General features: G+C 38.7%; 1 protein-coding gene across 1 annotated transcript in view; it reads left to right on the forward strand.

Moving 5' to 3' along the window:
- The first annotated feature begins 203 nt into the window (after positions 1-203).
- FMRFa (FMRFamide related propeptide) overlaps positions 204-15,227 on the forward strand; it is a 63,741-nt gene continuing 48,717 nt past the window's right edge. Inside the window, exon 1 of the mRNA XM_083120578.1 lies at positions 204-258. The gene's annotated coding sequence lies outside the window, so the exon portion shown is untranslated. The remainder of the gene's footprint in view (positions 259-15,227) is intronic.

Below are 15,227 nucleotides of genomic sequence, written 5' to 3' on the forward strand. Positions count from 1 at the left end.
ACTGCAAACCGTTTCCAACAATCCTAACCGTGCAGAACCCGGTTCCCGACACCCGATACCGGGAACTCGCGAAGGAGGGCATCGTAGCCGAGCGACCAATCAGCGCGCCGGAGCAGGAGCACAACGGTGTAGGCAGTTAAGTGACGTATGATTTCATGTGGAGGGAACAGCCAGCAATATAAACTACGGGATCCCTTCGCCATCTCACCACAACCGGGAATAATTCAAGGGTCTGCCACTGTCGTCAGGAATCGGAAGGTAGGTCTAGTTGAAAGAAGAATCGGTGTTGTTCTTTGACGTTTGTTTTAACGGGGAATCGATCTTGGAAACCCGCGATTCGAAAGACATCGGTGAATTATTTTAACGTGTTATGTACATGTCACTCTTTTCTACTTTTATTCTTGTTTTTATTAGGGGCCCTTGAGCAAGGGGCTGGGGTAACGGGTTAGGAAGCGCAATGTCCTGGGTTTGTGTCCTGTCCAAAGTAAGGATATTTCTTTGTTGTTGTCCACTTTGTGTACAGATAGGCTAATCGGGACCGGTCTTATCCCTACCATCGGGAAGACCCGGATATTTCTTTGCGTTGTACACATATGTATGTCCTTTTCCTTATCAAGTTTATCGTCGCGATCAATCTATACAGGAGGAGACGTGACGTTAAGTAAAGAAAATACAATCAATGTTTGTGGTTCTTAATATTAGACAATGTGCCAAATTTGTTCCAAGTCCCTTTTGAACTCCAATAGACTAATCCGCACTTTACTCACAGAGATCTTTGATTAATTGATTTGGTTTATTTTACTTCGCGTTTCTGCCACTTTTGGCTAATCGCGAAGATGAGGATGAGTGACGATATTGTGAAATTGATGAAGGAACACTTGCAAACAGTACCCGTTGCCAGGCCGCGATTTGGGGACCCCGGGCGTCGTAGCGTGTTGCGCTAAAAACTTCACCACGGAGGCCAGCTGCAAAGGAGATCTGAACCACTGTGTAATGCAACTTCAGCTGTGATCGAACCTGAGACCCCTTGAGTACAAGGTGACAGCGTTACCATTGCGTCATCAGGGACGCTTAATATTATGAGTACGACATAAGTTTCAGCGGTACGGGTTATGGGTGTTGTCAAAGCATGGGTCCAGGGAAAGAAACATGTACTTTCGGTATTTGTGTCTCCTTTCACCAAAATTTGTTTAAATTTCTCATCAGTTCTCATATTTTCCTTGCTTTTTATCAAGTTTATGCTCAGATAGGCTAATCGGTACTGGGCTTACAGTTTGAAGTTAGATCCGAACCCCCTTGCAAACCCCCACTGGAAATGGAACCAAGGGTTCTATTGGTTACAAAGTGACAGCGTTAGTTGTTACGGTATCGGAAAAACCCCAGTTTTGCATAGTGGTTATGTCATTGTCCTTACGTTTTCCTATTGCAAATGCCTCATTCAGGAAATCATGTCTTCAGATATACTGAACCCAATTCATCAAGAATTATTTTTGTATCGTGGTGCTTTCCTTACAGTTTCCCTCTGTACTTCGGTTGATTGATTTAGTTTAATTTACTTTCGCTTTTCTGCCACTTTTTGGCCAATCGCGAAGATGAGGGTGAGAAATGATGTGATGAAATTTATGAAGGGACACTCGCAAAGAATATCCATGTTCAGGCCAAGATTCGAACCCGGGAACACTAGTTCAGTACTTCCATATTAGAATTATTATTCACTCATTAGTATCTATCGCACTGACATTTCAAGCACAGTCCCCTGCAAAAAAATGAGAGATTAGATCTTGAAATGCTGGCGTCCCTGGAATGCGTTATGTGTGTTGCCTAACAATACGCCGATAAGTGTACTTTAATAGCGAATTTCAATGGCAACTTCTACCAACGCCTAGAGTTAGGCAACACACATAACGCCTAGAAGGGATGAGAGTATTTAAGGATTTAGGGCTCCCATATGTATTGCTGGTGACTGTACCTCCAAGGTAAAAGGTAAAGCTCCACATTGAAACATGCGTGAAGGCACATGACGGGGTGGTAAGACACTACACATTTTCCATCTCTGCCATTTATAGAGGTGCAACACAACAGTCCGGTCGCCTTTACTCTCAAGGTTGCCCCTAGGTACCCATATATTCGAGGATGAGTGAACCCCAGAGCCGCTCCATGATGGGCGATTTGCCAATCAAAATCATCCACCTCAGGAATCCAGCCCGGGTCTTCCACGTGATAGTCGGACGCTATACCCATTGGACCACCGCGGCTCTTTTTCAAACATCTCTAGTTTTTTTTCCACCTTCCACAAAATCTGCGCAAAAGGAAGTATGACCATAGCATTTTTTTTACTGTTTTCCTAAGCTCTGGTGATATGATAAACTTTTGTGTATTATTGGAAGTATCCTATGCATTTCATTCCTGTTCTAATGTGTTTTTCAATTAATAGAATACTTTCAATCGTGTCTAGCTGTGGTGACCAAACATTTACTATTTTACAATGACTATTCATACAATGATATCCAGTCTCAGTAATGACACCAGATTTGTTGTTGACATAGCCATAAAATATTTGTGTAAATTGTAACTGCAACCATTCAACTACAATAAGTAAACGTAGAAAGTTACATGGGAAATACAAATGTAGGCATTGGTAACTTGAATATAGATTTGCTATCTACTTCTCCTCTCTGTTTAAGAGTGAATGAATTTTCGTTTTAAGCCCACTTTGTGAACATATAGGCTAATCAAGAATGGGCATACAGTTTAAAGTGGGTTCCGAACCACTGTGCAATGTTCCCCCATCGGTCGAACCCGAGACTACTTGATTACAAGGCGACGACGTTACACTACGCCATCGGGAATGTCCTATGTTTGAGATTCACACAGATGGATGATTGGCCGATGTGACAGACGATAAAACAAACGCACAGAAACATGGCCTCTTCCAAGAATACAATCCGGAAACCTAGTCTTCTCGGTTAGCTTGTGTAACAATCACATTACGAGAACAGGATGAAATGCGTTAATGGGAGAAAATACATATTGCTAACATATGGAAGCCTCGTGTCGCTGCCTTAATTAACTGCTGGGTTTGATTACGCCAGGTTTGATTCTTTCAGCTTGATAAGAGTAATTATTTCAAGAGCGAAACACCAAGGATGTTGGAAATTAAACAAAACGTCGTGAGCAATATTTCGGACCGATAACTAGAATAAATTTGCGTTGATTCGATTTATATTTGTTCATCATAACGTATTACACAACCTAAATGGCATCGACCGCCGTGGCGAATTGGTTAGCACATCCCGCTACGACGCCAGAGGTCCAGAGTTCGAATCCCGGCCCTGCAAGGATATCTGAGTGTCCCTTCATCAATTTAATCATATCATCACTCATCCTCATCTTTGCGATTAGCCAAAAGTGGCAGAAAATGGAAGTAAAATAAATCAAATCAATCACTCAAACAATCTCAAATGTGACTTTCCTAGTGTGTGATTGTCTTATTCACATCCTGTTTGTCGTCACAAGCCTAAGCTTGCTAGGTGCTGATAGTTTTATACTTTTCGACGTTTTAGATACATCTGGAACTTTGTCATGCTTCAACAAAGATTTCTTTCAAAAATTTATCTCGTTTCGAAACACCATTACGATATTTCAAATTCTGAAAAATTATATCAGCTTATAAGTCCTTTCAGAACGCTCAATAAAATATTCGAGTGGTTTGATTTCGTTCTTGTCTAGATATCTGTGACAGAAAATTGATTTACAACACCATGAAATTACCACAGACGTCAAACCACTGGAAGGACTTCTTAGCAGATGTAAGATTTCAGAATTATAAATATTGTAACGGTTTATCAGTACGAGAGCAATCTTTGATAAAAGTCTTCGCTGATGCAGACCAAGGATTCGTTGGCACCTTAACTGAGAAATCGTATATCATAATTTGAAATTCATAATTTAATTAGCTTTTTTAATGTTTTCATATGGTTAATAAGGGTGCGGTCGTAAGGCTCAGTCTGAAGGACCATCGCTCATTCACACCCGACTTGACACCGCCCCTGTCTCTCATCGGGATAATTTCACATAATGACTAGGTACAGCAACTTTTACAAATAATTGGATTGGTTATACCTTACGATGTGACATTCCTTCTAGGCAGTGATATATTCACACACCCCAACACTTCCCTAAATCTTTTTCCAAAAGGCCCAGGTTTTGATCATTTTGCCTCCAAATTTACCTATATCCCCCAAATGGAAAATTCTGGTTAACTGATTGATTTAATTAATTTTACTTGCTTTTCTGCCCTTATTGACTAATCACGAAGATGAGGATGAATGGTCATAAGATGAGATGGATGAAGGGATACATGGATGGCTCAGTGCCACAGGTGACTAAGTGCCATTAACCAAGTTTCGAGTAAACGAAGGGTAAAGTTAAGATGAAATTTAAAATTCTGTGTGCTTTCAGCGAAGTAGATTAATACGTATTTACCTTCCGAGAGGTCATCTCTCTCTTATCACGGAACCTTTCAAAAATTATTGTTATAATAGTATGTGTAAATTGTTTTTGAAATCACTGAAAAATCATAGTCATGTGTGGCGCACAAGACTATGAAAGAATAAAAGACACAGACATGAGTTATTATATGATAGTCAACATTATTAAAAAAATACTGTGAAGCAGATTCTCATGGAAACCTTTATTACATCTTAAGTGCTAAATACGTGAAAACGATATTAAGTAAAGTATACGAACAGGTTGCACAACTACTATGATTATTAATGAAGCGTTATGGACATAGTTGCTTAATAGTTCATTGACAGTAATACCGACACAAGGCTGTCTGAAAATGAAACCTTAAAAAGAGCCACCATGTTTCTTGTGACCCTGGTCCGACATCTTTGCTATGTTCATCCTGTTCTGTTGCTGTAGCCGCTGTTGCAAGGTGTCTGTCAAATTCATGATGCACTGGAGGTATGTACTTTAAGAGCTGCAACAGATCCTTCTTTTTCTCAGATGTAATTTTGCGCCCTTGAGGGTACAAGAGTGGTGTAGTTCCCTTAAATCCACTTGGACGACCAACTTTCGTCTTCCGGAGATCAACAAGCACGGAATTCACATTTTGGAAGTTATAGCATGCAGTGAATGATGTGACGCATTTGAAGCCAATGCACTTTTGCTCCTGCGCTACATATTTTCCTGTTTTTCCAGCTTTTTTCCGATGTCTTTGAATAGGGGTTACCGTGAAAGCATTTTTTAGCGACCATTCCAAAGAGTAAAACTGGCGATAAATGTCCGGTCGTCTTTCCCAGGGTAGCAAAGTGTTGCAGTTCCTTGAACAGCAGCATTTCTTATCTGTTATTTCCATAGCTTTAACAAGCTTTCCTCTTGAGGACGTATACGCAACTCCACATTCTCTCAGTTTTTCCTAATAACTTTTTTATGACTACTAGGGTTTATTTTCCGTTTTCGTCCACTGCGTATTTGAATTCCACCTGGAACGCCAAAGATAAAGAGTAATCAGTACCGCTTCTCTGTACCAGTTAAAACACAAAGTAAAGCGGAATAGCTGCATCCACACCCAATTATGTTCCTACGTCACATCAGAATAATGTCCTGACGTCATGGCGTCATGGTTAAGAGAACAGTCAGTTGTCTACATTATGACGACGACTCCTCCCCCCCCCAAAAAAAAACCCTCCAAAATGTAACACAGCAGAGCTCTTATTACACTTTGATTCTTGTGTAGCTACTAACAGTGTTAGCAGCAGAGTAGACTATGGTCCCATATTAACTATTTACAAAAACTGCATACCTGAATTTTTCATCCCCGTGACGTTACAGCTTTAATTACGACGTAGGGGTACATTGGTGTGAACACAGCAATTCCGAACAGTAACAGCGCCACACATTACTAAGTGTCACCCACATTTCATAGCCATTTTATAGATTTTTCTACCCACCAGCACCAAATTTTATATCACTGCAGCAAACAGACATACCTGAGTCAGTACTAGAACTTTCTTCTTCCGGTTGAGAAGTTTTATCGTCGTCACTTGGACCAGAAATGACTGAGTCTGACAAGCGTGTATCCATCACAGCCTCCATCTTGACTCACAATAGTTATGTCTGGCGCACAACGGAAAGTGTTTGTTGTAGTGCTACACTTGCTCGGTGGTGGCAGCACGTTGCAGATAGAGTATGGTCCTTGGTCATTTGGCATACACAGAATATGTAAGTCTCCACCCATTTCACTTCATAACTCAAAATGTCCCTCGGTGGCGCTTAGTCACCTGTGGCACTGAGCTATCCACATATGGAGACAAAACACAATTCCTACAGAGGATTATCCTGGCTACAAGTCCAGGCGCCAGAGTCTCGTTAGTTGTAAAATGCAGTCCATGGTGTACTAAGTGGAAGGGAGGTTAACATTTTGGTGTGTGCAGGAAGGATCTTCCTTTACACCCCAATAACTCTGAATAAACCCTTGCTGACAGGTCTTGGAAAGAAGTGCAAATACAGTAAAACTTCGGACTTTGCTTAATCCGAACAGACAAAAGGCAAAGAAAGGAAAAGAAAGCAGAATGCAAGGTTTTAAATGTGGCTAGAAGTCAACAAGAGAACTTCCCAAAGAAAAGGTAGTCAACCACTGATGAAATTCTATTTCCCGCAGGCTTTGTACTGCACTGTATAGTGTATTTAGGCCTATATCCTTTAAATACACCATAATAAACGTGTTGTGTTGCTATAAATGGAGTTTTAATGCACTTTCTACTGTAATTGTAGGTTATTTCAGTTACTCCGGACTTTCGTTAAACTGGTCAACTTATCCCTTACCCCATTAGTCCGTATTAAAGAGGTTTTACTGTACATCGCAATTAAAGAGTGATAGTAGGGTAAGTGTGAAAATATGTTGGAAAATTGAAATTTTCTACACTGTCAGTGTTTTAAAAATGGCAATTTCAGTGTAAGGGAACACCCTCATTCGTTCAGTTTAAAATACGATTACCCATATTATGGGTGAATAAAAACAACTTTGAAATGCTATGTAGAGATCTCACTTGGCTCGTTATATTTGTATTTCCACCCTTCAACTAAGATTTAAATCAAATAAGACATTGTAACGTTTCAGAGAAGTAAATGGGACTAAGTGTGTCTTGTCGCCCTCAACGTAAAAATGCAAGGCAGAAAGGTTTGCTGTAATACCTCGTGGAAAAGAAGCGATTGCTGGCCTGGCCCAGGTGTCAAGAAAGAGAAACAGATATCCCAGTCACACTTTTCTCCATGGATGATAGCATTTAACAGACAAGACAATCCTGGCAAAGGATGGTATGGCAACAGCTCGCTTGTTCTCCAATCGTAGGAAGGATTAACCGCCTTCCTAGTTGACGGAGACTCTAGTCACCGTGAACATTAGCAGGTGTTTCTTTCTAGTTTAGCAACAGAAGAAATCCTTCACAATTGCCATCACTGTATGCTTTATCGGAAGTTACATTCTTTAATTGATTGGCAATTCTGCCCATTTTTTGTTGGTCAAAGAGTCAATGAAGTCGTTTCCACAGTATTAGATTTTGCACTCGTAGAACAGAGCACAGGAATCTCAAGTCATGACACAACTTAATTGCTTGATTTTTGCTATTTACCGTCTCTTTTCTGCCACTTTGGGTAATCGGGACGATGAGGATGATATAATGGAAATGAGGAAAGGTCACTCACAAAGAACACCTATGCCCAGGCCAGGATTCGGACCCGAAACCCTGGCGTCGTAGCGCGCTGTGATGACCACTCCGCACAATTTACTTGCATGGCAATATTTCTTACATTCGCCACTGAGCTAAGCTTCTCGGCCTTTTGAAACTGCAGTTCCGGGAAAGTAGAATGTTTTGCAACCTTTAATGTCCACAGCAAGTAAGGCAACGAGGGCGACTTGGTCCGCCTTTGTCAGTCAATCCGTTTTCCGTTCCAGTCGATTCCAATTAATGCAGAGGAAGCTACCTTTTCCTCTTCCGCTCTTGAGATCCTTTGAAACCCGTGACAATTCCGCTTCGGACTTCCTAAATAGGCTTACGGCTTCCCCGGAAGTAGCAGGCGGGACAAAGAAAGGATGAGCGACATGTGAATTCTCTTCCGCCACTTTCCTCGTCTTTTCTCGGCCGTTTCGTTGTTGACAGGTGAAAAGCGCCCTGCTGGTTTCTAATCTCGACCTTTGCACATATTGGCGAGGAAATAAGAAACGGGGAAGGAATCTGCACGACGGACTGGGTTGGTGACACACCCTCGCATTTCTGTCAAGTTGGATTTACTTTCTCTTATCCTTGAGATGGGTTCGCAGGTGTGAATAATCCTACGTCACGCAACCGATAACATTACATTCTTATTTCTGTACAAACAGAGAAAAAGTCTGACCTTTTTTGTGGTTCTCTGCAATCTCGCAAATTGAAATTGAGATTGGGTTCGGTTTCGAAGTGTACACCCACGTAATAAGTAAAAATTGGGTTATTTTTGGAAGGAACTGATCTTTTTCGTATTCAATCGGTATCAGGTTGCAGAGGGTACGGCTTAGTGATGAAAATTGCTTGAAGAGTGACTTGTAGGAAGCAGATATAGCCATTGCTATACATACACCTTCCTATGTAAAAAAAAACTCAATACAAAGTGGAATAATACTTCGTTTCCGGATTATTACATATTTTAAAACAGCACAAGACGCATGCCAAGTTACCTTCTCAAAACACAAATACTTCATTTCTATAAATTCGGAAACTTTTTTAACAAAATACAGTTCAACTAGTTTTTAAATTATGCATCGTCGGTCTTAGTGGCGGAGTGGTTATTACACCGCGCTACGACGCTATGGGTTCCGGGTTCAAATTCCGGCCTGGGCATGGTGTTGTTTGTGAGTGTCCCTTCATCAATTTCATCACGTCATCACTCACCCATCTTCGAGATTAGTCAAAAGTGGCAGAAGAGCAAAGTAAAATAAATCAAATCAATTAATAAATTGCTTGAAGTAAATTATTTCCATGAGTAAGAGGAAGTATTTCAGCCTTGCCTAAATCATTATAGTCAGCTCCCTGTAGCGGGTGTATTTTGATTATGAATGTCGGGTAGTTACAATAAATAAGCATGGCATACCATGCATTCTTGTTTCCGTGCGGTGAGATAGAAAGTTATTGTTTTTCTATGTATATGCGCGCGCACATTCACAGACACACGCACACGCAGACGATCCTTCTAAACTAAACTCAGTGGCGCAACAGTCCTCTGAGAACCAGGGCCGACCAAGCGATTTTTAATTGGGTGACACGTGGTCAGCCCATCTAGTCCCATCGCCGCTGTTTTCTGATTTTCGAGACCGGATGCCCGCTACATCTTTCCAAGCAGCTCCCCAATTATCCTTACGACACCGAGTCAACACCTAAACTTTTTGAGCTCCCATCGAGAATCGAATCCTGGACCGCTCGCACCAAAGGCGAGAGCGTTAACCATTTGGCTACGCGGGAGCCTTCACACGATCCATCTTAACTTTCAAAGTTTTCTTCTATAATTGGAGAGACATTTTTTTGTTTTGGCAATTCTATTTTTTGCCTGCTTGAGAATATATACCCACCATAGTGAAGAATCTCGATTCAAGGTAGACTCTTGAATGATTTCTTCGTAAGATTTAATAGAGTGATAAATAGATTTTTATTTACACCAGTTAAGTCAGCTTCCGTGAGGAGTGGTTGGCCAGAGATGCTGTATTTGATTGCTGGGTAAGTTCTGGATGGTTCTTTACATTTGTTTCCTTATCTATTTTATCTACTCACTGTTCTTACTCACTGCCGTGATTAACATAGAAATGACAGAAAAACGACGCGAAATTATCAAAATGCAAACTGTTTTCAATTTTATATAAATTATTTCCTACAGAACCTATTAAAATATATTGATTTATATTTTGTATTGACGAAAACAACGCTTCGTTATGTGTAGAGCCCGGAAGTTCAGGCATTTATTTTCGTTAAAATAGGCAGGCAAAAAGGCATTTATAATGTGGAAAATAGGCACTAAAAATGGGAAAAAAGGCAAAATAAACTGAAAAAGGCACATTTGAAAGTCACTTACTTTTATCTATAATTTCTGGCAAAATGTTAATGAAGCATACATAAAACAAGCAAATGTAGCTCGACTCATTTCGATAACAGCATTTTCACCTTTTAGAATATCACAAATTGTTTTCAATTGTTTCAAGTCATCATTTGCACTCACTACCCATTTGCACTTTTCCACAACAGCTGACCCCTTTTCTCCTGACACTTCCATCATCTGCTGCATAGATTCCTCGAAGATTTTCATGGATGCTTCATGGATGCTACAAGAGTTCACCTCTTTTTTCTAGCTTTGTAATTGTCTCTGGCAATGCACCATAATGTGCAAAAATAAACGACAGTTCATTCTTCAGTTCTGAATAGCACAGGAGTTTTTTTCACTTCACGAATTGAAGCCGCTTCATTTTCTGGAAGAGCATCGATCACCTCAATGATTTTTTCAAGGTGGTTAGCATAACATATAGCTGCTGATATCCAGGTTCCCCATCTCGCCAAGACTGGTTGCGGAGGTAAACTAAGCTCAGGTGCAACTTCCTGAAATGTTCGGGTTCGAGAGGGATATGTCAGAAATATCTTCTTTGTGTTCGAAATCAACCTGTCCACTTCTGGGTGCAAAACACTAACTTTTTCGGCGATTCTGCGCATTGCGTGGGCTACACATGTGATATGAAGCATGTTCGGGAAGAGAATTTTCAATGCTATGGCAGCCTTCTTTATATAGGGAGCTGCATAACTGATAAAAAGTAACATGTCATCATGATGTAAACCATCTGGCCAGAGCAGAAGTAGTGAATTTGAGAATAACTGAGCTATTGACGAACCATTGGCTCTCTAGTTGTTCTGACGTGAGAAGAAATGACGACGCATGTTGGTTCCATAGTTCATATGATGACGTTGGCTATTCAGCGTCCCATAGCGTCAGTACTTTCATCTGTTTAAATCCAAACCTTCTTTCCACCAACTTCAGCACGAATTCTTTGCAGAGCTTCTTCGTAGCAGATGCTTAAATATGTTTTCCGCAGCGTAGATTCCAACGGCACCGTTTCTTTAGTGTATTTCTCCAGGAATTTCCTCAGTGACTTGTTTTCCACTTTCCAGAAAGGTATCCCTGCTTCCATGAAAGCTTTGCATAGTTAAAGAGAAAACTGAGATTGCTTGTTGGATGAAGTGCCCACTGTTGAAATTAGCGATATCTTCTTCTGTCCAACCTTTTTGGCAACTTCAGATTTATGTTTTGCTGTTGACACATGCTGAGATATAAAGTATTTTTTCTCATGGTTGAATGTTTTTTCACATATCTTGCAGAGAAGAATAGTACCATCTGTCAAAAATGTGCTTTCACCAAATTCATGCACGTAACCATGTAACTTACCACTTAATAGCACACTAAATTTCGGCATGATGACAACTACACGATCCTTTCCTTCCAAAGTGCAGAACTAAACTAAAGATAGAGAACTTGATTTTGGAATCCATGCAAAGGCCCTTGGGCATTAGTGCTGTTTCTTGTCAATAACCTCCTGACACGGACGCTGGACGTGATGACGTAATTGTGCAGGTGTTCTGCAACAGGTTTTCAGCAGTCAATCATTCACAAGGACATGTTAACGGAAAGGCAATATCTTAACTCAGCATGAAATACTATTTTTTTTAAACACACTTTTCTCCTTCAGCAATGTTGAAACATACGTGAGTTCAATATTACTTAAATAAGGCGAAAATTATTCACATAATAAACGGAAGAAAAATAAATGCCAACAACGTTTTTTGGGAGAAAAATAATTTATTTACACATTTTTTTAAAAAATGTTCAAATTTCATTGAAAAAGGCAACAAAAGGCATTATAATTAAAAATAGGCAGTGGGGTCCCAAATAGGCAAAATAGGCAAAATGAAGAGGCTTCTAAAACATTCGAAACAACATAAAAAACGCATAGGGTAACTTCGGTGAATAACGCCAGGCGGGAAATAATGCCATTTCAAAGTTTCAACTCTGAAAACATGGACGCATGTAAAGTTAAGGTGTGACTCACCGTTGTGCAATAAACAATGGTGCCTGGTAGCATTGCTGATAAGAACGGTTGCCATTGTCGAGCCTTCATTTAAGAGAAACACTTTGAACAGTGTAGACGTTTGAGTTGAGTTTCGAGGAAAAAGGGTCCACATTGGGGGTTAGGCGTAGAGCTGACAACTCTGCACTGTAAAAAGCCATGTCAAGAATCAGCAATATAAGGCCATGGATGTTCCCAAGGTAAAATATTCCGGAGGTAAAATAGTCCCCCGTTCGGATCTCCGGGTGGGGACTACTTTGGGAGGTCCCTGGACTAAGGATAAGAACTACGTTAGGAATAAGGATATTAAATTAGGCACCTGGAATGTTCTGAGCCTTTACCGGCCTGGGGCATTTCAGTGTACAGTTAATGAGATAGTCAAGTATAAATTAGATGTAGTAGCTGTCCAGCAAGTTAGGTGGCCAGGAGAAGGGAATTGTAAAACTAAAAATTATACTTTTTTCTATGGTGGTACTGAAAATCATAATTTTGGAATAGGCTTTTTCATAAATAATAGAATTATCTCAGCTCTTAAAACAGTAGAATTTATTAATGATAGGATATCATATGCAGTTTTACAGGGTAGGTGGTGTAAAATTATTTTAATAAACATACATGCACCAACGGAAGATAAAGATGATAATACTAAAGATGATTTTTATACAGAGTTAGAACAGGTCTTTGATAAATTTTCTCAGTATGATATGAAAATTCTGTTAGGTGACTGTAATGCACAGATTGGCAAAGAAGAGACATTTAAACCCACAATTGGTAAAGAAAGTCTTCATGAATTAAGTAATGATAATGGTATAAGATTGATTACTTTTGCAACCTCAAAGAATTTAATTGTGAAAAGTACCACATTTAAACATAAAGATATCCATAAATATACCTGGTCTTCTCCAGATGGTAAAACTCATAATCAGATAGATCATATTCTCATTGATAAGAGAAGGCATACTAGTATAATTGACGTTCGTACACATAGAGGTGCTGACTGTGCCAGTGACCATTATTTAGTAATTGCTAAATTAAGAGAAAGACTCTCAGTGATAAATCATAAGCAACAAAATCTAAAAGTTCTAAAATTTGATACAGGAAAGTTTACTGATGAAAGAATTAAGAAAGATTACCAAATTAAACTGTCAAATAGATTTGATGTTTTGCAGGATTTAAATGATGATGAAAATATAAATGAAACAGACGTAAATAAGAATTGGGAGCACATACGTAATGCAATAGAATCAGCAGCTAAAGAAAGTATAGGATACCATAAACCAAGAAAAAGTAAGCCATGGTTTGATAATGAATGTCATAATCTAATAGAAATAAGAAATCAGGCTAGACTTAGGTGGTTAAATAACTCTGATGATACAAATCTAAACAATTATAATAGAATAAAGCGAGAAGTTAACCGCACGTTTAGAAGTAAAAAAAGAGATTACTTGAAAAGCAAAATTAACGAAATTGAAATAAACAGCAAAAATAAAAATATCAGAGATTTATATAAAGGTGTAAATGAGTTTAGAAAGGGGTGGCAACCTAAAGTAAACTTGATAAAAGATAAAGACGGTGATTTTCTAGCTGACCCAAGCGATATTCTAAATAGATGGAAGAACTACTTTAATGACCTTTTAAATGTCCATGTAGGAGATAAGTCAGAAGTAAATGAAGTACACACAGCAGAACCTTTAGTTCCAGAACCTAACTTGACTGAAGTTAAAGATGCTATTAAAAGGCTAAAGAATAACAAAGCACCTGGCATTGATTTAATACCAGCTGAGTTAATTAAATATGGTGGAAATTCATTAATATGTCAAATTCATAAATTAATTTGTTTAATATGGAATAAAGAAGAAATCCCTCAACAGTGGAAAGAATCCATAATTGTTCCTGTGTTTAAAAAAGGTGATAAAATGAACTGCAATAATTACCGTGGAATTTCTCTACTCTCAACAACATATAAAATATTATCTAACATTCTTTTAACAAGACTAACCCCATATGCTAATGAAATTATAGGTGATTATCAATGTGGATTTAAACGTAACAGATCAACTACAGATCAAATTTTTCACATCAGACAGACACTTGAAAAAAAGTGGGAATATAATCAAAATGTCCATCAGCTATTCATTGATTTCAAAAAAGCATATGATTCGGTCAAAAGAGATAAATTATATAATATATTAGTAGAGTTTGGAATACCTAAGAAGCTTGTTAATATGATAAAAATATGCACCAGTGAAACAGAAAGTAAAATTCGTGTGGGTATTAATATGTCTGACAAATTTACAATTCACGATGGGTTAAAACAAGGAGATGCATTATCTCCATTGCTCTTTAATTTTGCCTTAGAATATGCTGTTAGGAAGGTAAAAGAAACTAAAGAAGGACTAAAATTAAATGGTGTGACTCAGTTGTTAGCATATGCAGATGATGTAGACTTACTGGGGGATGATGTGAATACAATTAAGAATAATGCTAAAATATTTTTCAAAACTGCTAAAGAGTTAGGTTTGGAAGTTAACAAAGAGAAAACTAAATATATGCTTATAGGCCGAAACCAAGTGTTAGGTAATAATCAAAATCTAATTATTGATAACAAATCGTTTGAAACAGTTTCCAAATTCAAATACTTAGGAGTAATATTAACAAATGAAAATTATATTAAAGAGGAAATAAAAAGTAGGCTTAATTCAGGAAATGCATGTTACTTCTCTCTTCATAAACTTTTGTCTTCTCGTTTAATATCTAAGAAACTAAAAGTTAAAATATACAAAACAGTAATATTGCCTGTAGTATTATATGGGTGTGAAACTTGGTCCCTTACATTGAAAGAGGAACATAAATTGAGAGAATATTTGAAAATAGGATCCTTAGGAAAATATTTGGACCTAAAAGGGATGAGGAGACAGGTGAGTGGAGAAGGTTACATAACAGTTGGGCTGAAAAGTTCGTAGGCTGACTCATAGATGGCGTTACTAGAATTAAATCCATGTGATTTTTACTTAGTATTAACCTTCAAAAGATACGTGTATAAATTTCACAGCTGCCGAATAATTTGTTCGTGAGATATAGCATTGTGAGT

This window comes from Lepisma saccharinum, chromosome 1 (genome assembly GCF_977018435.1).
Source record: "Lepisma saccharinum chromosome 1, izLepSacc3.1, whole genome shotgun sequence".
Taxonomy (NCBI): Eukaryota; Metazoa; Arthropoda; class Insecta; order Zygentoma; family Lepismatidae; genus Lepisma; species Lepisma saccharinum.